This window comes from Crotalus tigris, unplaced genomic scaffold (assembly GCF_016545835.1).
Source record: "Crotalus tigris isolate CLP2741 ecotype Arizona unplaced genomic scaffold, ASM1654583v1 scf7180000017716.2861928, whole genome shotgun sequence".
In the NCBI taxonomy this organism is placed as follows: domain Eukaryota; kingdom Metazoa; phylum Chordata; class Lepidosauria; order Squamata; family Viperidae; genus Crotalus; species Crotalus tigris.
The window spans coordinates 2,669,937-2,693,900 of NW_024096587.1; the positions used below are offsets into that span (position 1 = coordinate 2,669,937).

The 23,964-nt window shown below is 37.7% G+C and overlaps 1 long non-coding RNA gene across 1 annotated transcript; it reads right to left on the minus strand.

Annotated features, from left to right (window-relative positions):
- Nucleotides 1-800: 800 nt before the first annotated feature.
- LOC120306059 lies at nucleotides 801-23,321 on the minus strand. The gene is made up of 3 exons (XR_005556167.1): nucleotides 22,911-23,321; nucleotides 21,487-21,608; nucleotides 801-982 (listed from the first exon to the last, which is right to left on the minus strand). It is a non-coding gene; the product is annotated as an uncharacterized LOC120306059 (long non-coding RNA).
- Between the last annotated feature and the right edge of the window lie 643 nt (nucleotides 23,322-23,964).

Consider the following 23,964-nt stretch of genomic DNA (forward strand, 5'->3'; position numbering starts at 1 on the left):
CCCAAAGAAAAATCCATTTAATTCAGTTGTTCATCATTATTTATACTAGTATGTATAAATATGTTTGAATGTATAGGTCTAGAAATTCTGGCATATTAATATCCAGGACACTTCATTAATGCCATTTAGTTTTTCTTGAAGCTTCTCTGTATCCTGCCTTTGAGATTTATGATTGTTGTTGTTATGAGGAAGAATTGAAAGGTTGTTGTTATGAGGAAGAATTGAAAGGTCAATGTAGTACAGTAGGAACAAAGTAGGGACCAAAAATGATCAGGTAGATTCTACTTGATCATTATGGGGTTGTGTTAAATTAGTCATATCTCATATGTTCATCAGGCATCTCATAGAACAAATGAGAGAATGGGTCTAGCCATTTTTTGAACTATTAACTATTTGCAGCAGTGTTGTGATTGATCAGTAACTTCCCACTGATTGGTGATGCTGAAAGAAAGGAAAGGAAGCCCAGTAAAGCCATAAGGTTTACCAATGGCTTCGCTTAGTATGCCTTACTGTACATACTCAAAATCAGAATACTATCATCCAGCAGCAAGCTACAGTAGAACTGAGGCTCTAATGACAGGATAGCAACAGTAGTTGGGACAGTAAATATTATGACAGTACAGTTTTCTGATAACTTAAGGAGCAATGTATAGCATCTAACAGTGAAGAAACATCCTAAAAGTGGATTTCATGGCAATTAAATGGTTACATATTTTGCTTGAAAATTACACATACACAAACAAAAAAATGTACTTATTTAGTAACACTGAAGCAAGATAACAATAGTGGAAATTTGTTTATTTGTTTTGTAATATTTTAGCAAACCTTTCCAAAACACAGAAAATAATAATTATGCTATTTTGTTTTGTTCACCTTGAATATTAAGTTTAGTTTTGTGCACCAAGCTTTATGAAGGGTTCAGCGAAACTGGAAGATATCCAGACAAAAGCAGCAGAAGTGATCAGGGACTGTAAGCCATCATCTGTGAAAAGAGTTGGAATTAACTCAGTATGTTTGTCTTTTTGAAGATAAAGATAATTATAATAAGAAAGCAGAGTAGTACAAATAGTAATAGGTGCCTTGGGTGCAATCCCAAAACATCTGGAGCACCGTTTGAATACCATAGGCATTGACAAAATCACCATCTGTCAATTGCAAAAGGCAGCTTTACTTAGAACAGCATACATCCTGTGATGATATCTTTAATACTGTTAAACAATATCTGCCTGTCCCAGGTCCATGGGAAGGACTTGATAAGTGGACAAAAATGCCAAATCCAATCTAAACATCTGGCTGCCTGAATGAAAAACTATAATATAATCAACCTGACTCTCAGTGACTCTGATAGTTCATAACAAAAATCTAATAAATAAATTACAATAAAATCAATAAAAGATAAAAAATAAAGGGCTCAACTAACCAATGTCTATACCATGTAGGGCTTTATAGGCAATAATCAACATCTTGAATCACATCTAGAAGCAAACCAGAATAAGATATAATTGGATATTATCAGGATGCTGATAATATGAAACCCCAACTGGCAGAGGAGCTCACCTTGTGGTTTCATGTAGATGTTGATAAGGAGGGGAGAGAGACTAGAACCCTGCAGCACTCCCACAGGTGTTGCCTTCTGAGTAAACCCCTCCCCTCCCCCCCCACCCAACCAACACTGACTGAAACTGACCTTGAGAAAGGAAGAGAGCCACTCTAAAAAGTGCCCCCAATCCCCAGTTTGTGGAGCCAGCTTAGAAGGATGCTCCATGATTCTAGCAAAACGCCAGTGATTTTATAAAGGTAAGGCTATGTATCTGCTGTAACTTTTGAACTCTGAATATACCTCAGTATTATGTAAGACATTCTGTGGCAGCTACCAAGAAGGGTAGATGGTTACTTTCCTATCCTGATGGCCTTGTTTAATGTGATGGTGGAATTTGTGATTGTTTACTTGGAATTAGATGACTTTGCTGGGTTGGTAATGTAGGGAATAGAGTGTTGGCAATCTGCTAAGCATTTACATTAATAAATTTATACTGAAAAGCCAAAAGATTCAGGCATTTGAACACACACTGGATAGCATATATACCTTCAAGATTGTCCAGCAGGCTATTTACAAGATTCTTAACATATGCACACCAAAATAGCCTTTTTGCATACAAATTCCTTTAAAATAAAAATAGGCCTTAGCATCCTAATCTCCTTCTTCCTCCCTCCCTCTTTCTCTCCCTCCCTCCCCCCTTTCTCTCTTTCTCTCTCTCTCCCCTCACCCTACTCACGCTACAGGATACAGCACTTAGATGTCGGGAAATGTTGAAAGGGTCTGGTTAACATCAGTCCATTTTTCATTTCCTTTCAGTGAGTATGGTGTGGTGCTCTGAAATCCTCAGAGCCTTGTAGCATGAGTGCAAGTATTAAATTTTCAAGGACGAGACAAGTAGCACCAATAACATGTCAGAGATATGTACCTGTTTAAAGTCTGATTCTGTTTAAAAGGACTGAAACCAAAGTTCATTAGCTCCATTCATTATAAGGAAATAATGCCATTTTTTACTTTCTATCTACCAACTCCATCCTCTTTACCATTTCATTGTGGGAACTAGTGTAAAGTTATTGAACTTTCCTAAAACTCTTGTATTACAGTATTCAAGCACGTCCACAACACGCTCATTTTCAAGAGTTTTGATTAAAGGAAGCTACAATAATTGTTTATTCAATAATGTCATTGTATCATAGCTGAAATGAAAAACAGAGCAAAAAATGGAAGAATTTAGTTGTTCAAATATTGACTTCTAGCAATAACTTTATTAAATTTGAAGAGTCAGTGTTATATTTTGGAAAATGACAAAGTTTGTTGTCTTGAAAATTATCTCTGGTGTTGTTCTTTCTGCTCTTCCACTCTATTTAATTTATTCCTATCCAGAAAAGTGTTTAAAAATGTTTTAGTAAAAAAAAGTCATTTTGTAAAATCTCAGCTGGTAATTTTTATTTTGTTAAACCATTGTAATTCAAAGCATTTTTTTCAGCCTCTATTTGTATTGTGATTTAAATTGAACTACTTTAATAATAGTTTTAATTTTTTAATAATTTTTTCTCTCATAGAATCTGCACCTTCTTATATTCAGTGTAAAATCATTCACAATATACCAAATTTCTTGAATTTTAAATAGAATTCTCTAAAAAGTTGAAATTACTTGATGAACAGTCAATTGATGAAGACATCCTAGATGCTGTTAGTCAATCAAATCATTACAGAAATCACCTAATTAGAACAGAACATTCTTAGATCATCTCCTTCAGAAATATTCTTTTTAGCAACATCTTTTTAGCTACATACAATATGCAACATGTTCTAAGAAAGATGGTCAACTTCAATTTCATTTGAAAATAGCTGTTTTCATCATATTAGTTATTTCTTACATTGTTTTTTTAACGTTATGGAGGGTCTTTATTCTGAGATCATTTACTGTGAAAGTTAATACTTTTAAGATTTTTTTATGTATGGTTTTTACTGTTGTACACTGCAGGAGTTTGGAAGAATTTAATGGTATACAAATGGTATTATTGTGACAGACAGGTAAAACCAAGCACTTCTGAAATTCTTTTGCATTGTAAAGTAACATCTTATTAACTGAAATGAAAATTGTAAAGTGATCTAATGGGTTCTGATAATTGAAAGAAATAAGTAGCAATAAACCTATGGATTATTGGAAGATCTCTAAATGCCTAGTTATAAAATAATACATATTTCCCTAACTGTGCCATCTGTTTTTCTGGGAGACAGACCGTCTTATCAAATGTTGCTGAATGTACAGATATGTTCACTAAAGGCCTGGAAAAGTTTTATAAAAGGGCTAATGTGCTTTGTGAATAAAAATAAACTCATTATGCTGAGTGTGTGAGATTTGAAGTAACAATAACAGAGATAATCAGTGGCTGAGTGCAGCTTTCTTAAAGGCCCTGGTGGTTTATCATCTGGATAAAGAACCCAGGACATCTGGCACGCCTGCAGGAAAGAAGACTAAGCATGGGAATAAAGAGAAACATTGGCTTCCCTAGCTCAGGATGATTCTCGAATACTCTCAGATGCCTCATTGTAGCATTTTGAACATGTGGTGAGATCATAGAACTCAAGTCTCTCAAGCAAATCCTGGACAGCAGAAAGGCTAATTGGAATGGCTGTGGATAGGAACAGCCAGAGTGGTTCTCAATCAAATAGGTTTTAAAAGTATGGCTTGGAGCTTTGTTTGTGGAAATGATGCTTTGATGAAAAGGCAGAAAATAAAAATGCAGCATGATATGCTTGTGGTGAATTGTGATTTATGGATTGTGATCTGGATTGGAGGATACTGGGACCATTGTTGCCAAGAGGGATGGCATCAAAGGCATTGTTAGGCCTTGAGTTCATCTCTCATGAACTCTCTCATGTCTCCATCCATGTGCAAATAACCAGCCTTTTCTTCTTGCTAGACATGTAGAAGCCTCCATTGCATAGTCATCTAGTTGTGGAGACTGGTGTCATCTTGCATCTGCACAGAGTTACTATATTCTGAAAAGTGGCCTGGTTACATTGCATCTAGAGCACAGGGATATTTTAATTACTCAGGTAGAATCACCCTACAGAGTGTGTAACTCTGTTTTCCCAAATAACACCAAATTAGAAATCAGACATGACATGATGCCTCCAGATCAACCAAATATGGGATAGTTGACAGTCAGACTGTTCAGTTCTATACTGCATTATTGTATAGGGCAGCAAAGCCTCAGTCTAAGCTTTAAAATTACTAAAATGTTCTTATGCTATTTCATAAATTCATAGAATTATAGAGTTGGAAGGGACTTTGAGGTCTTAATCCAACCTCCTGCCTAATGCAGGAATCCTCATATCATCCTGCACCAAAATGGTTGTCTATTTCTAATTCTCAGATTTGATATATACATTGTCTTTTTAGCAGAGTTGTCCACGTTAAAAAAACCCCCACCAAGATGGTCACCCCCACAGTGCACTGGAAATTCCAGTTGTCTGTTTTATGGGCATTGCAGGCAAGGCTTCCAGTACACCATGGTAGTTGCTATACTGATTTTTTAAAAATCACATCCTACACACATTGTTGCTTCTTAGCAATAATTTAATTACTAATTTGAATAATGCCATTATTTGTATATTTTTCCCAGAAAAAGACTACATGTGTGTTTCATATTGAGAAACATTAGGGATATTATAGCAGCTTTTTAAAAAAAATCAGTTGTGACTTCCAACAGGTAATATAATTAATTTTGTCCCAATATTTTTACCAATGGGATAGCAATATTTTATTTTCCTCAGTAGATTAAAACAATGCAAGAGTGTCTGTCTATTGACCTGTCTTTCCTGAAGTGCTGTACTAGAGGGACTATTATTTTTTGGATGATGATAAGGCAAAAAAGGAGCTGCAATCATTCATTTCAATGAAGTTCCCCTTTCCTATCAAGGGGATAAAGCATATGGCTCCTTTATGGGACCTCCACAGGAAATATCACTGCTTTGCAAAATCACCACCAACAATGTTATTAATTCTCAACCTTATCTGTTTGCATCTCTATCAATCCACAAACTACAGAATAGAATCAAGATCACATGAAGTGTTAATACCACTTTACAATGCCTTGGTAAGGCCACACTTGGAATACTGCATCCAGTTTTGGTCACCACGATGTACAAAAGATGGTGAGACTCTAGAGAGAGTGCAGAGAAGAGCAACAAAGATGATTAGGGGACTGGAGGCTAAAACATATAAGGAACAGTTGCTGGAATTGGGTATGACTAGTTTAATGAAGAGAAGGATGAGGGGGGACAAGATAGCAATGTTCCAATATCTCAGGGACTGCCACAAAGAAGAGGGAGACAAGCTATTCTCCAAAGCAGCTGAAGGCAGGACAAGAAGCAACGGATGGAAACTAACCAAAGAGAAAAGCAACCTAGAACTAAGGAGAAATTTCCTGACAGAACAATTAACCAGTGGATCAACCTGCCTCCAGAAGTTGTGAATGCTCCAACACTGGAAGTTTTTAAGAAGAGACTGGACAACCATTTGTCTGAAATGGTACAGGGTTTCCTGCCTGAACAGGGGGTCGGACTAGATGATACAATGTCCCAACTTTATTATTATTATTGTTGTTGTTGTTATGGGGTAAAACATGAATATGGGGATACAATTGGTCAACAGCTAACTGTTCCCACACACACATCTCCAATCTTGTGGTGACCATTTCAGGAATAATAATAAGAAAAGCAAGATAACAACAGCAGTAATAGTACTTATAAGAGAAAGTTGTTGAGAAACCAGAGTTGTTGAGAATCAAGTGGCGTACTATTTCATTTTGCCATCACCAACAGAATCTGATCCTCAAGTTATGTTCTGAAGAAATTACAGCAGCAGCAGAAACTCCCACAAAGGTGTGCAAGTTTATATGTGACACATTCCTCGTAATTTAAAAATGATTCTACTCATTTACCCAATCTCCAACCAGGCTGTTATGTGATAAAAGTTAGTGTATGATCTTAAAAGTCATTTCTTTCTTGCCCTACAATGAGGCAAAAATATATGCCCCCTAAATATTTAGGCTTTAAAACCATTTTGATTTTGTGGGATTCAATGAGCATCCAAAGTAGAAAAGGAAAGTCTTCACCAAATGGTCTGCTGGACCAAAGGTTAATCTGCAAAGTTGATAATAGTTAGGCAATAATGAATACTGTTCTTGGGCTCTTGGATATTTCCTTGCAGGAATAAAATCAAATTCAGAAAACCCCAAGAACCCTGAGCTACTTACTGTAGATTCTTCACTATTGCCTGTAGCAATATCACTGTGGAAATGTTTGCAAACTAGCATCCAAAATCAGAAACCTAAGGCAATGGCTGTGCCATTGGATGGATCTCCATGATCAGCACTATTGTGCAAGACTTTAAAGTAAATATGACTCCATATTCCAATATCACTCCCACCTCTGCAACTATTTGCATGATATGAATAATCCGATTGCTGTTCCTCACCTCTCAGTAGCATAACACTGAACGTAAGATGAAGAACTCTCTGTAGGACTTCTGTCCAGAATTTACAGTAGGAGATAAAGAACCAACTCTCTTGAGACCAGGAATATAGCTGCCGATTGGTAATTTCAGTAGGTGTATTGCCAGAGAGACATGAGTCCACAAACGCCATGGTTTCATTCTCTATGTAGACTTCTCTTGTGGTGATTTTTAATTGCCTCTCCCTAGCTAGAGCATACTACTACATGCATACTGTATACATATATAAATCACAGCAATCTGAACATGAACAAGGATAAGTAACACATACACCTGCCCCACACAACTGAACTCATCCAAAGAAATCATTATCACAAGTTTTGGTGGGGCAGATAAGGATTATCTACAGAGGAGAAACACAGCTTGACAGTGCCACTGGATCAGGAACCTTATAATAGTGACTGGATGAAAATGATTAGTTGCCAAGGCAGCCCAGATGGTTTTAGAACGGTGGCAACTGTCAACAAAACAAAAGATATTGGCCAGATTGACTCATTCAGATAGCAAAAAAAAAAAAAAAAATCAGTGACTTCAATACTTAGGTAGACTGTGTCCTTAAAATCTTCTAGGGAGAAATTTCTTGTAGGAAGATGAAATAAAAACAGAATATGGTAAGCACATGGGAATATACAGGTAGGAAAATTCCTTGGTGGATAGAAAAAAATCTCTCTCTCTCTCTCTCTCACACACACAAACACACACACACACACAAACACACACACACACCAGGATCCTCACACTGAAAACAAGGCCTTCTATTATTGTTTGAAATAATATGTTGTGCTTGCTTGCAAGTAAACTGGAGAATAGGCAAGGCAGCACAGCTAAAAGATGTGGGCAATATATTTTGCAGACCAATTTGTTCAACTTTGCTAACCAAATGGTGGAAAAGCTTATACTCTGTAATGCAGGGATGACTCTTCTGTAATAAGATATAGACATTGAACTCTTGTTAAAATGCACTAGTAGTTTTCACTATGACTTAAAGTATATTTTTGGTCTGGGTCCTACTCCTTAAAATTAAGGCATAAGAGAAGATGTCAATGATTCTACAGGTAATTCATTATTAGGATGTTATAGATTTGAACAGATATAAGCCAATAATGTTGAGTTTGTTTCTGATATTTGGTACCTGTTGATATTTTTTAGTTAGACTCATTCATGCACTCTATATATGTGTACTCTATATATGTGCCTTTCTCACTCTATAGATTCAGTTGTCTGTATTAATGAAAGCAGGCCATTTTTTTTCCTTCCATGCATTCTACTGAAAAAAAAATGATTCAGATTATTATCAGGCAGTAGATTTAGAACTGTCTCATGAGATCTAAAGGGTGGGAGAGAAAACTGCAGTACTATTGGCATTAATAGTCTTTCCAAGGACGTGTGCAATTAAGCTGGGTCTTTAGTTTTGGCTGCATTTGCACTTGTCTCACTTGAAAGATCTTGGGTGGGCAACTTTTTCATGCAAACCTTTTTATGTGTCAGAGCAAGGAACACATAAACTAGTTCTGCTACTCAAAATGCTAAACGCTCTCCGAAGACAGGATAAGAAAGTCAGAGGGGAATTTGGGAATGGGGCCATTGCTGGTATGCCTGTTCAAGCCTCTTGAATAGGCTGTCAAATCTACTATCTTAACACTAGGAATTATTTCTTCAAGCCATTGAAAGGGATTTTTGGTATAAAGGATGAATGTACCATTTTTTTTGGTGGAAATCAGCTTTTGTGTTTTTGCTCTGTTACCCTTGGAAGTATAATCATTTTGCCAAATTGAAGCTAGTTGCTCTATAGTCAGAATATTTTTTTGTCTGTCCTACATCCCACCCTGTCAATTACTAATAATTTCCTTTTATTTTTTTTGTGCAGCAATTATTAGATTCCTTTGCAATCCAAATAGCACATTCCCGTTGCAGCTCATTTGGCACCATGGCAACATCTGTGTTGTGTTGAATCCTGTATCTTTTTGTATTTTCAGTACTAGACTCATTTATCATTAAAGACAGAAGGTTGGAACACAGCAACTTCTGCTGTTGTTTCAGGTCCCAGTTTGAGGGGAAGAGTTCAAAAACTGATTGAGATCCAAAACAATCCAAGAAATGTAGTTAACATGCTCTGATGAAGCAGTTCTGCACTACGGACTCTGTGGCTGTGTTGTAGGGTGTGAAGGCTGCCTAGAATAAAAGACACATCACAATTCTGCTTACAGCCATTAAAAGAAGGCAGGGTTTTTTTCACAGTAAAGACCCATTCAGAAGTAATAATTTAAAAAAAAAATTCTCCAGAAAAGTCTAAACAGAAAATATAAACAGGAGCCAGCAAATATTAACATATTACTCACAAATCCCTCCTGGAAAATCGGTATCAATTTTCAGTTCTAATTTAATGTTTCCCAAATGCAATCCTTTGTAGAGCAAAAAAAAAAAAAAAGACATAAAATCAGCCTGGCAGTCCAACTCAGGCAATTTTTACAAAAAGGCAGCTCCAATTCAATTTAAAGGGACTTCTATATTTGCAGAAGGACTTCATCAGGTGATCTAGCAATTCATGTAATACAACCTGCATATTGTTCAAAACAGTAATTAGTATTATAGTTGATGTTTAACAGCAAGCCTAAACACCAAAGTTCACAAGAGTGCTTCTTTTGCTTTCTGTATACAAAACATCACATACCAGGAATAACATATTAAGCTGGACTTATACAACCTGATGCACAAAATAAACACATACATATTTGTACTCTGGACTATAGAAATTGAATGAGTGTAAACCCTTGAAAAATATGTGATAGCCCTGGGCTAAAGAAAGGGAATGAATAAAATCAATCTAGGTGTATGGACAGTGTAAAATATTAACACATAATGATAAATAATGGAACAGTTATAATAATAACAGAGTTCTCTCTCTCTCTCCTCTAAAGAGAATAATAATAATAATAATAATAATAATAATAATAATAATAATAATAATAATAATAATAATAATACAACTGGAGCATCACTTGAACACCACTTCTGGGACTTCAGAATTCAAACAGACAAGCACCTGCAACATAATACCCCAGACTTAACAATTGTCGACAAGAAAGACAAAAAAGTCTGGATAGTGGACGTGGCAGTGCCTGGAAATAGCAGAATACACGAGAAAGAACTGGAGAAGATAACAAAATATAAAGACCTACAAATAGAAATAGAAAGACTGTGGCAAAAGCAAGCAAGGGTAGTACCAATAGTAACAGGCGCCTTGGGTGCAATCCCAAAACAACTGGAGCACCACTTGAACACCATTGGCATTGACAAATTCACTATTAGTCAATTGCAAAAGGCGGCCTTATTAGGAACTGCTTCCATCCTGCGACGATACCTGTAATACCATCAAACCTCCACATCTGCCTATCCCCGGTCCTGGGTAAGGACTCGATAGGTAGACAAAATGCCAAATCCAGTCTGAACATCTGGCTGACTGTGCGATGATCAATAATAATAATAATAATAATACCCCCAGTGAGGCACTACCTCGACGTGGTTGTGGGGCTTGTGTACTCTGAGGAAGATGAGAGCTAAGCCAGAGGTTCAACCATACTGGACAGGTCTCATCAGAGGAGTCAGACAAAGAGTGTCTCTCCCATAAAAAATATGGTGAGACGTAAATTGCAGAATGCCATACCGGCTTGGACGTCGCCCGGGTTAACAAGGTCCACGCTAGATATCGGAGTTCCTGGATATCTGGTGAAAAATGGGTTACAGGACTCAGGACTGTTGGCTGAGCAACCAGGGCCAGCAGCTGCAGAACTACTGGAAGAAAAGATGTTTACCCGTCGCAGATACACAGTGATTGAAAACAAAGAAATAATGATCTGTTACTACAGATCAAGTCCAACAAGAAGAGGATATCTAAAATGAATGCACCAGTTGTGGAAAGAACAACATCCAGAATCAGAAATAACAGAACAGAGACTAGCAGATCAATGCCGATTTATAACACGAAATAAAGTATTCACAGAAACAGAATTGGACGAACTGCAAAGGTTTACCCAGGGCAAAGAAATCAAAGCCTTACCAGAAGTAATTCAGAATGTAGAGGCAAACCAGGGGGAGTTGGCAGTGAAGGAATCCAGCAGAGATATACAACTGTTCTCATTTGGAAACCAGGCACCTCTTCCTCAGGAAGAACAAAACCCTCTAACTAAAGAAATAAAAGAATTGAAACAAAGAATAACTGAGCATCTAGAACAGCACAAAAACAACAGAATAAGGCTACCTGCATTGAAGCTTGTTCCAAAGAAACAGCTAGCACAAGCATTAAAAGATGCAAATACTGCAATATCAAGTATAAGCACCAATTCACTGCAAGAAACAAACCAACTAATGTACAGCACAGCTGCAGTTATAACAGAATACCTGGGATGCAAAATCAACAAAAAAGAAAAACAAACAAACAGTGCACCAGAAAAATGGAAGGTTAGACTAGAAAATAAGATCAGCAAGTTAAGATCACATGCAAGCAAGCTAGAACAGATGAAAGAAAAGAAGCTGAAGAACAAGAAGACCAAAGAATACCTAATCAAGAAATACCACTTAGAAACAAGGAAGATCAAGGAAGCACTGGAAATAATAAAGCAACAAATAACAGCTATAGCCAGGAAAATCAGTAGATATGAAGCTCGAATTGCAAACTATAGGCAGAACCTCCAATTTCAATCCAATCAGAAACATTTCTACCAATCCATCAATGGAGAAACTGCAAGGAATCAGTCAGTACCTGACAAGGAAGAAACAGTGCAGTTCTGGAAGCAGATATGGGATAACCCAAAGAAATACAACAAGGATGCGGCTTGGCTAAAAGAGGTAGATGCAAATAAAACAGAAGTTGAAATGAAAGAACTAGTAATAACAACAAAAATGGTAGAAAAAAGAGCAAAGAAAATCAAAAATTGATCAGCACCAGGTGAAGATGAACTGCATGGGTTTTGGTTGAAACATCTAACTGTTATACACCCACTCATTGCCAAACAGTTCAACAATACACTACAAGGAGGAGAAATTGAAAAGTGGCTAACAACTGGGAAAACCTACCTAATAATGAAAAATCCAGCAAAAGGGGCAACACCAGGTAACTACAGGCCAATTACCTGCTTACCAACAACTTTCAAATTACTAACTGGTGTGGTAGCTGATGCAGTACAACAGCATCTAGTTGAAAACAATCTCTTTCCACCTGAGCAGAAAGGAAACCGCCCCAATAGCAGAGGAACAAAAGATCAACTCCTAATAGACAAAATGATCTTGGAAAACTGCAAGAGAAGGAAGACCAACCTGAATGTGGCATGGATTGACTACAAAAAGGCATTTGACTCTCTGCCACATGATTGGATAATAAAGTGCCTAGAAATAACAGGAGTCAGTAGAAACATCAGAAAATTTGTGCAAAGATCGATGGCACAATGGAAGACACAGTTGCAGATCAATGGTGAGAGGCTGGGAGAGGTTAATATCAAGAGAGGAATATTTCAAGGAGATTCATTATCACCATTACTATTTGTTATTGCACTGTTTCCTCTGTCAACAATACTGAATAACTCAGGACATGGCTATCAAACATCAAAAACATCTGCCAGACTATCCCACCTCCTTTATATGGATGATCTGAAGCTGTATGGAAAAACATCATCTGAAATAGAATCGTAATATATATAGCCAAGATATTGTAATGGAGTTTGGCTTGGACAAATGTGCCACACTTACTATCAAACAAGGAAAAATAATGAAAACTGAAGGAATCAAGATGCCCCACGAAAATAACATTAAGAGTCTGGATGAGGAAGAGTACTACAAATACTTGGGTATCCTTCAAGCTGACAACATCAAGCACACTGAAGTCAAGAAAAAGATTAGAGGTGAATACATCAAGAGAGTGAAGAAGATCTTAAAATCCAAACTCAATGGAGGAAATACCATAAAGGCAATCAACACCTGGGCAATCCCAGTCATTAGGTACACAGCTGGAATAGTGGACTGGACTCAAGCAGAACTAAAAGCAATGGATAGGCAGACCAGAAAAATAATGACAATGAATCATGCCCTTCATCCACGCAGTGACATTGATAGACTTTATCTACCAAGGCAAATAGGTGGGCGTGGAATGCTACAAGTACATCAGATGGTTGAAGAAGAAAAAATGGCTTTGGAAGAATATCTGAAGAACAATGATGAAGATGCACTGAAATTAGTATATCAGGAAGGCTTACTAACTACTGGAGAGACCAAACTGGCCTACAAGAAAGACCAAATGAAGAACAGAATAGAGGCATGGGAAGACAAAGCACTACATGGCCAATACATGAAAAAAATAGCTGGGAAAGCAGATAATAATAAAACCTGGCAATGGCTAAGAGCAGGAAAATTGAAGAAAGAGACCGAGGGACTAATTCTGGCTGCACAAGACCAAGCCTTAAGGACAAATGCATACAAAGTCAAAATTGAGAAGACAGCAACAGACAGTAAGTGCCGCCTATGCAAAGAAGCTGAAGAAACAGTGGACCACTTGGTAAGCTGTTGCAAGAAGATTGCACAGACTGATTACAAGCAGCGGCATGACAAAGTAGCAACAATGGTGCATTGGAAGATCTGCAAAAAATATCATTTGCCTGTAAGCAAAAACTGGTGGGATCATAAAATAGAGAAAGTCATAGAAAATGATAAAATTAAACTGCTCTGGGACTTCAGAATTCAAACAGACAAGCACCTGCAACATAACACCCCAGACTTAACAATTGTCGATAAGAAAGACAAAAAAGTCTGGATAGTGGACGTGGCAGTGCCTGGAGATAGCAGAATAGAAGAGAAAGAACTGGAGAAGATAACAAAATACAAAGACCTACAAATAGAAATAGAAAGACTGTGGCAAAAGCAAGCAAGGGTAGTACCAATAGTCATAGGCTCCTTGGGTGCAATCCCAAAACAACTGGAGCACCACTTGAACACCATTGGCATTGACAAATTCGCTATTAGTCAATTGCAAAAGGCGGCCTTACTAGGAACTGCTTCCATCCTGCGACGATATCTGTAATACCATCAAACATCCACATCTGCCTATCCCAGGTCCTGGGTAAGGACTCGATAGGTAGACAAAATGCCAAATCCAGTCTGAACATCTGGCTTACTGTGCTTTGATCGATAATAATAATAATGTTAGAAGGGACCTTGGAAGTCATCTAGTTCAACCCCCTGCTCAGGCAGGAAACCCTATACCATTTTGGACAAATGACTGTCCAGTTCCTCCTAAAAACTTCCAGTGTTGGAGCATTCACCGCTTCTGGAGGCAGGTTGCTCCACTGGTTAATTGTTCTAACTGTCAGGAAGTTTCTCCTTAGTTCTAGGTTGCTTCTCTCTTTGGTTAGTTTCCACCTGTTGCTTCTTGTCCTGCCTTCAGGCACTTTGGAAAATAGCTTGACTCCCTTTTCTTTGTGGCAGCTCCTGAGATATTAGAACACTGCTATCATGTCCCCCCTCGTCCTTCTCTTCGTTAAACTAGACATACCCAGTTCCAGCAACCGTTCCTCAGTCCCCTAATCATCTTTGTTGCTCTTCTCTGTACTCTTTCTAGAGTCTCAACATATTTTTTACATCGTGGTGACCAAAACTGTATGCAGTATTCCAAGTGTGACCTTACCAAGGCATTGTAAAGTGGTATTAATACTTCACATGATCTTGATTCTATCCCTGTTAATGCAGCCTAGCACCGTGTTGGCTTTTTTGGCAGCTGAAGCACACTACTGGCTCATATTTAAATAATTGTCCACTAGGATTCTGAGATCCCTCTCACAGTTACTACTGTTGAGCAAGGTACCTGTACATTTGGTTTTTCTTGTCTAAATGTAGAACCTTATTTTTTTTACCATTGAATTTCATTTTGTTAGATAGCGCCCAGTGTTCAAGTCTGTCCAGATCCTCCTGTATCCTAAGCATGTCTTCTGGAGTGTTGGCTATTCCTGCCAGCTTGGTGTCGTCTACAAATTTGATGAGTTCCCCATCTATCCCCTCGTCCAGAACATTGATGAAGATGTTGAAGAGCACTGGGCCTAGAACAGAGCCCTGGAGCACCTCACTACACACTTCCCTCCATGTAGATGTGGTTCCATTGAGGACCATCTTATCAAGTAGTAGGTTGTGATCTACTTTGTCAAATGCTTTACTGATGTCCAAGTAAATTATATCCACAGCATTCCTCTGGTCTACTAATTTTGTCACTTGGTCAAAGAATGCAATAAGATTTGTCTGGCATGATCTGTTTTTGACAAACCCGTGTTGGCTTTTAGTAATGCCTCTAGGTGTTCACTGATTCATTGTTTGATTATATTTTCCAGAATCTTCCCAGGTATTGAGATCAAGCTGATAGGTCTGTAATTTCCTGGGTCCTTTTTTTTCCCCTTTTTTGAAGATGGGAACTACATCAGCTCTTTTCCAGTCCTCTGCTAGTTCCCCAGTGCTCCAGGATCTCTGAAAAATATAGTTCATTGGTTCTGAGAGCACATCTTCCAGTTCCTTGAGAAACCTGGGGTGTAATCCATCTGGTCCTGGTGATTTGAACTCGTCTAGGCTGGACAGGTGTTCACTTACCATTTTCTTGCCTATCTTAACTTGTATTTCTATTTTGTTTTTTATGGCACTATTTTTGATAGGTTGGTCTATTTTTTCCCTTTGTGTAAAGACAGATGCGAAAAAATTAGTTAAATAATTGTGCTTTCTCCCTGTTGCTTGTCACCTTCTTGCCACTTTCTCCCACTAATGGATCAATCATTTCCTTCACTTTTTTCTTGTTTTTTACATTTGAAAAAGCTTTTTTTGTTATTTTTGACTTTTGTTGCAAGCCTTAGTTCATTTTGAGCCTTAGCTTTCCTCACTTCATCTTCGCAGGCTCGGGCTATTTGCTGATATTCTGACTTAGTTATGTGTCCCTCTTTCCACTTTCTATACTTGTCCTTTTTATCTTTCAATTGATCAGAGAGTTCTTTATGCAGCCATGCTGGTTTCTTTTGAGAGCTGTTATTTTTCCTCTTTGTTGGTATTGTGCTAGACTGGACCTTTATTATCTCACTTTTCAAAATTTCCCAAGCTGCTTGAGTTGTTTTCCGCTGGAGGAACATAGTGAATTGCAAAATAAAAATTCATAGCTTTATCTAAAAATGTTAAGAAGCTCATGTAATGATTTCCCCAGCATTACAGTTAAATGTTTTCAGAAAGACCATCCATTTTAAGTTGTCCTTATTCATTGGAAATACATGCAGAATAGCAAAACAACTTTTACATTGTCTATATATGATGGATGACAATAGTCAATGTTTTTCAAATGTATTGGAAGCATTAAAAAGAATGCCAAGTTCCATTACTAAAATTGGTGGCCATCAATTCTATAGCTCATAATGTTGCTGTGATAAAAAAATCAATCCATGCCCATGCTATGCAATAATGCCCATTAAAAGCAGTTGATAGTCATAACTGTATTAGTGTTTCATAAATGCACTTATAATGAATGATGAAGTAACTTATCTTTCTTTTCCAACACCCTCTATTAATCAAGAAGAGGGGGCAAATTTGGTCTGAGCACACAGTAGGAAGTCAATCTGTGCTGGAGCTGAGATGAAAAAGAAGGCAGATGGCTTTGTTTCTGTAGGAACTCCTGTGGCACTAGAAATTGGATGGGAACAGGAATCTATTGGAATGCTGATACTGTGAACTTTCTTCTTATGCTCAGCATGTGTAAGCATGTAAATAAATCTTCTATCACTGAAATCCCATCAATCTCCAATGATCTTCTTTCAATGGAAATTGAAACCTTGAGTATTAGTACTTCAGAATTCTTTCACTTTTCAGAAGGGGGGGGGAGTCTGTGTGTGTAGACATAGACATAGACATATCAATCAGACACTCATACACCAGTACTTAAAACTCAACGTGCAACATAAGGACATCTAGATATTTGGAGTAAATTGTTATCATGAAAGTAAAAACAAAAGATACAAAACTACTAGTTTTATCTAATGACAACTGAAGGAAGGAGATTTTTAAGGACTACACCTATATGGAGATTACATGAATATATGAAGACTGGGAACAATCAACCAGTGGAACAGCTTACCTCCCAAAGTTGTAGGTGCACCAACATTGGAGGTTTTCAAGATTGGAAAACCATTTGTCTGGTGTGATATAAGGTCTCCTACCATGGGCAGGGGTTGGACTAGAAGATCTCAAAGATCCCTTCCAGCCCTATGACTCTATGATTCTAAACAAACATGCATCCCTTGTCCAGATAAGATAAAGGTATAGTTGATAGATGCTTGGTTCAATATAATAATTGGTTCTGGATATGTTGAAGTCACTCATGAATCCAGTTTTGTTTCTTAGTGCTGCCTGTGTGACATGGAATGTCTTGCCAGTTGCAACTCCATCTGATGCAACCTGACCATTTTATCCAAGATTTGTTAACCTGTAGCTTCAAGTCAGTACTTTGGAAAAATATTGTAAATGGGGCATCATGCTAGGTGTTGACTGGAATAGGATTTTGAAATAGCTTCATCTGCTTTCCCATTGGTTCTATGTATAATTCATGATTTTTAAAGTCTTACTGCAATTTCAGAGCTGAGACTCCTCAACTTGCTTAATAATCAGAATAATCATATGCTTTTTTCAGAAGCTTGCTTTCCTTCCCACCGTAACAGATCAGATGCACCATAATGAAACCCTTTCCAACTGTGCCACTTCTTTTTCCAGAAGCTCAACTGATTCCAAGATTGGGATATAAAGGTAAATGCCTTGCGCCTTGTTTGCCACTGATCTTTAGAAAACATTTGGAGTCCTAGTGGCACGATGATTAAACTGCAGTGTTGCAGGCAAATTCTGCCCACAGTTGGCAGTTGGAGTTAAATCCTGATGGGGCTCAAGGTTGACTCAGCCTTCCATCCATCCAAGTTTGGTAAAATGAAGACCCAGATTGTTGGGGGCAATATGCAAAAAACTACTCAGAGGATGCTGCAAACAATATAGGGTGGTGTATAAGCCTAATGCTATAGTTATTGCTAATGCTATTTAGAAAAAAAAACTTTTTCTTTTTATTGTGGGGTATTAATTACCTTTCTTTAGGATTGTGAGAAATGCAAATTCTCACAATGCAGCTATTCCCCTCTGACACATTCTCTGTCACTTTATCAATAATTGTAAATCTAGATTTTCAGCCTGGAGCAAGGAAGGGAACTAAATATTGCTCTTGTTTCTAGTCAGATTAAAAAACTAATCTTATTTCATTTCCTGGCTTCTGTTATCTCTTGTCATGTCTTGGCTATGACTTATTTAATTTTTTTTTATTTGATTTACATAGCCACCAATCTCACATTAATGACTCTGGTCTGCTTACAACATTTAAAAACAGTACAACATCATATGAACATTTTGTGGTGATCCTAATTCAAGACCTGCATTCCCTGAAAAATAGTTATGTGTCTTCTCATAGTTGCATGAAGAAAATTATTAAAGATCTGGAGGTGATATATTATGAATCTGTTAATTTCTGCAATGACAAGCTCATTATCTGCCTCATCAAACAGCTAAATGAGTGTGAATAAGGGAAGGGAGTTGGGGAGTTCCTGTCATTGTTATGTGTATGCTCGGTTTTTTCAAGTATTTGCTACAGAGCTGCATTATCCCATTTATCAAGGTAACCTCTACTTCATGTGTACCGTGAAACATATGACTGAAAAGCACTATGTGGACATAACATTAAAAGTCAATGGCAGCACTCATACTATTCAAGAATTCACCGTTGTCTCTGTAAATTTTTAAATTAAGGTAATAGAAAACTTATTAGTAATATTTACTAGACAAGATTTAAAATGAGGAAATGCATTTATATTTAAACTGAATTTAATAGAAATACTTTTTTGTTACATCAAGAAACAAAGTATATTGATTATTTAAATAAAATAAGGTGAGATAAATGGGCATCCAATCCGGTAAATCCTAAGTTAGCAAGTCTTCCAGCCATTGTTTCATAGAAAGAAAGGCAGATCATGGAAGTGGATAATCACACATCTGTGCAGGTCAGGCAGCTGTGGACTAACTAGAAATCCAGCAATGATTTTCTCAGGCAAGGAAGCAATTTGTTAAGGGTTAGTTCTGGCTCCCTGCAGCTTCTTGAACTGTTACTACAATGTCCCATGCAGAGTTTGAGTTGTATTTTGGGCCAATGGCGAGCCATAGAAGCCTCAGATCACATTGGCCTGTGATCTAAATCACTGTAGATTTTATTCTGCCTGTGGAAACCATTCCAGATCCAAGTGAATGAACTGGATTATGCACTTTGGTTGTAAAAGTAGCCATATGTAGAATTTATACCTTATTTATATCTAGAGCCAGTTTGGTGTGGCGGCTGAGGCATCTGGCTAGAAACAAAAAGACTGTGAATTCTAGTCCCACCTTAGGCACAAAGTCAGCTGGGTGATCTTGTGCCAGTCACTCTCTCTTAGCCCTAGAAAGAAGGCAAAACCATTTTTGAAAAACCTTGCCAGGAAAACTGCAGGGACTTGTCCAGGCAGTCTCTGACAATCAGAGACCATTGAATAGAAGGAAAAAGATTTCAAAAAATATTCCACATTACTCACACTAATTATAACTGTATTCCAATACTGTCAGGTAAGAAGCCTGCCACTGTATAACTCAACAAAATTTTCAATTGACTTTTACTTAGGTGATTCTAAGATGCCCCAGTGAAGTTTTGTCTCCACAGATCACCATTCCAGAACTCTGCAGTGCTACAAAAGGTGAAAGCAACATTTCCCAATTGTAGGAGAATTTGATGTTTGCTTAAATAAGTGTCTAGGAAGGGATGCATTTGATGAAGGACTGGTCAGTTCTCAAACTACAGTGAATCAGCTGCTTATTGTTTGGACTTGTCATTGTCTTTTGAATGTGTAGCAATATCATAGGGACAAGGCCCTTTAGGACCAAATAGGATAGTACAAGGAACTAAATGGGGGGGGGGGAACGGTATAAGCAGACTTGGATCAGTCTCCGTCAAATAATGCTCAAAAAAAAAAAAAGATTACTGACAGCTTTGGGAGCACTGCATAAGTGATTCATGCAAGTGGCTGCTATGCTCAAAGGATACAGGCCTTATAACTATAAACAATGCTATGGCTTAAGATGCCGGGCTGTGTTAGATTTAACTAAAAATCAGGGTTAGAGTCTGACTAGGGAAGCCCTAGGATTTCTGATGTTTGAAGGGGTTGCTAAGAGAATGTCTAGATCGGTCTTTAGGGAAGGAATGCCAGTATTTTGTCTTAGGGCAAATGGCTAACGTGCTCCATGTCAGACCTGAAGTAGATCCCTCACAGCCTTTGTGATGGTCACAAATTTTGGAGGCTTGGAGTTCCTGCAATGTAGAGAGACGGGAAATTACCTTGATAGGGATATGCAGGCTCTGTTACTTAGACAAAAGGGACTGAAGTGGGTTTTTAAAGTCCAGAACTATGAGATAAATATTCACAAGTAGCTCTGGCAGAGGCCTCCCTAATTCACTGAACTATAAGAAGGAAGAGATAAAGCATAATCAGACTTGCAAGTTTCTGTTATTATAGTCAATCTCAATAAAAGTCATTTTAATTTCTGTGGAGTTAATTTCCTGATCAACTAGAGGGATTGACATTTGGAAAAGTTTTGGATAGCTGGTGGCCTGGAATGGAAGAGACAGCAATAGGACTTCTGAATTGGTGGGACCAGATTTTGACTGTGCTTTTATTCTGTAAGGAGATTTTTTTTTCTTTTAGCAACCCAGCACAGGTAATTCCTACATGCACATACACAAATATACAGAGATACATACAGGTATAAAATGTATTTGTACGCCATCTACTTTCTTGATCCTACACTCTTGAATCAGAATTGAAGAGGTATGACCAGTTCAGAACAAAGTGGTTGATTTCCAAAACACAATCAGCTGGATGATACCTGAACAGCATTAACTACGTGGCTATGCTCCTTCCAATAGACTGGTTTCACAAATAGCCAACTTTAGAGAAAGAAATCTGAGATCATGTAATACTAAGGTTAAACAAGGTCACTATCAACAACACTCTCAGTGCCAGACTGAAATGAAAGGAGGGCATACTCAAATTTCTGATGAGCAGTTCAGGTTCTGCATTGTTTTTACTGAAAATGATACTCATGTATTTAGCTTCACCATCTTTAGAATATAGACATAGATTTAATCCTATATAAAATCACCATAGCAGCAAATGATGTTTCTAGATATATATGCCATTGGTATGTCAATTATTTAAATAGAGCAATTCTCTTTAGTTTGGGAGTATGATAAGTCTAGTAAATATGGAAAGTTTTGAAGTTTAAAAAAAACACGTAAGAAGCAAATACAGACCTAAATTCACAAGAATGTATATCGAGGGAGCATGCATATTGGTCAAATAACTTTGTAGATCATTAGTAGCTTTATAGTCCATCTATCCAAATGTCTGTCTGGCTCCTCAAGATGCAAGATCCCTGCAGATTCCAGAAACAGTACACAGTGCAATTGGTAACATATCATATATACAGTAAGACATATACATACACAATAAGACAATAAGAAGCCATACTAATTATTAGTCACCAGTAGCCAATGTCCCTATAGTAGAATTATTCTGTCCTCTTGAGATTTCTTTGGAATTATAAGAGTGCTCCTCCAAGTCTAACAAAGGAATATGTGGGGGTTACATATTATAGTCAAATAAACCAATTCACATGAATGATGATGTTGCAGAAGACAAAGAGTAGATGTTATTCAAATAAATAATAAAACTGAACCCACAGTGACAATCGTAGAAATAATCTGCCACAGCACTTTTGGGAATATTCCTAAATATGGGCCTGCTTTTTAGAAGAAATGTGAACTTACTCAGAACAGGCAAAAGCCACACACATACACCCTTTTTTGGTTATGGGATCTATCTGTCAACAGCCTTGCTAGCAAATTCAGTATTGAAGAAACTCTATGGTCTTGAGGTGCTATAAGAGATAAACTTTATTGAATACACATCCAGTGATGAAGAAGCAAAATCAGCTCTAATTTTCCTGCACAATAATCTGGTTAGTTAACAATAGCTTTTCATAATCCCCACCCAACAAATGTTCACGTTGCCCAATCACATCTCTTTGGTTTGTTATGGGAACAATCCACTTCTCCATCAGACACCTGCTTTTGTGACCTTGGATCTCACAATCCATGGACGGCTTCCTGAACAATCCACTTCTCCATCAGACACCTGCTTTTGTGACCTTGGATCTCACAATCCATGGACCGCTTCCTGACACTCCTGTTTCTTTCCCAGGCTCTCCCTCCCCCCTGTTTCTATGGCAAGTTGAGTAGCGGCAGAGCATCTTAGCAATTCAACCTTGACACTATCCACTCACAGGACCAAATTCAACCACCTTTTATTTGCCATCACTCAGTCTATCATTGCACTTAAAGAGTGGTTCTGTATACAATAGATATTAAATTAGTACTGGGAACAAATTGATCCCTTGTAGGTTGTTGAAAAATAATTCTTCCAAAGCTGCCTGTTGTGACTACTCCTGGTGCTAGGAGGAACCAAGTCAAACATGTATTCTACAAGAGATGTTTGTGAACAGCCTTTCATAATTCCCCTCCAAATTTGAGAGAAAATAAATGGATGATTTCTCCAAATTTATCTAGAGAGAGAGAGGATAAATTCTCAGTATTTTCAAGGGCAAAATTCCCTATAGCAAAGCTATAGCACTGCACTGAAAAATTTTCATTGGAAGAATTCCTGCTTGATATCTTACCTTAAATAGTGAAACAGGAATCTAAAGAAACTTCAGACTGCTAGAAAGATATCGTGCAATTAAAACAGGAGATTAGATTCCTCATAAAAGTGAAAACGTCATATTTCACCCATAAGGATGCCTTCATTTTCTTCTTTGAAAGTTTCTAAAATACACTTTTTTCCACCATATTCTGTGTGAACTGCAGGAGAAAGTCCCTAGCCCACAGAAGCAATTCAGTAGGGTAGCACAATTGGAAACAAAAGTCATCAAAAGATCAAACAAAATAGTAAGACTGCATTCCTCTTGTCTCTCCTAATTAAGGTCATCCAGTAGGAGTCTGCTTCAATCCCAAAGTCAAACCTGAATCTGGACTGAAATGGATGTAAAATCAGTTTCCTACAATACTGCAGTGTCTTGAACTGTAGCATCTCTAATCACTTGAGTAGTCCTCAAAAATCTTCATAGGCTAGGGACCAACAGCTGTCTTGTCTATTAATACTTGTAGGGCATGTTACATCAGGATAGGCTGAGATTAAAGTAACCAAAACCGATCCCATAAAACCAGGCCAGATGGTGCTTTATCTGTATGTGTAGGAAATGTGGCATACATCAGAATGAAGGTATTTTTTTTTCTTCTTTGAAAGCACTCATTTGATTTCTTGCAGCCCAGAAACTAGGGCTAATAACCATGGACCCCATGAAATATGTCTGCTGGACACAGCAATAGGAACAGAACTTAGACTTACATACCACTTCACAGTGCTTTACAGCCCTCTCTAAATGGTTTACAGAGTCAGCGAATAGCCCCCAACAATCTGGGTCCTCATTTTACTGACCTTGGAAGGATGGAAGGCTGAGTCAACCTTGAGCCAGTGAGAATCGAACTGCCGAATTGCTGGCAGTTGGCAGTCAGCAGAATTAGCCTGCAGTATGGCATTCCAATTTCTAACCACTGCACCACCATAACTGAGGATATGTGGAGGGTCTTTTTTGCAGTCTATGAACAATAGGTATAAATATATGCTCTGAGACATGCTAGATCAGTGATGGCAAACCTTTTAGAGACCGAATG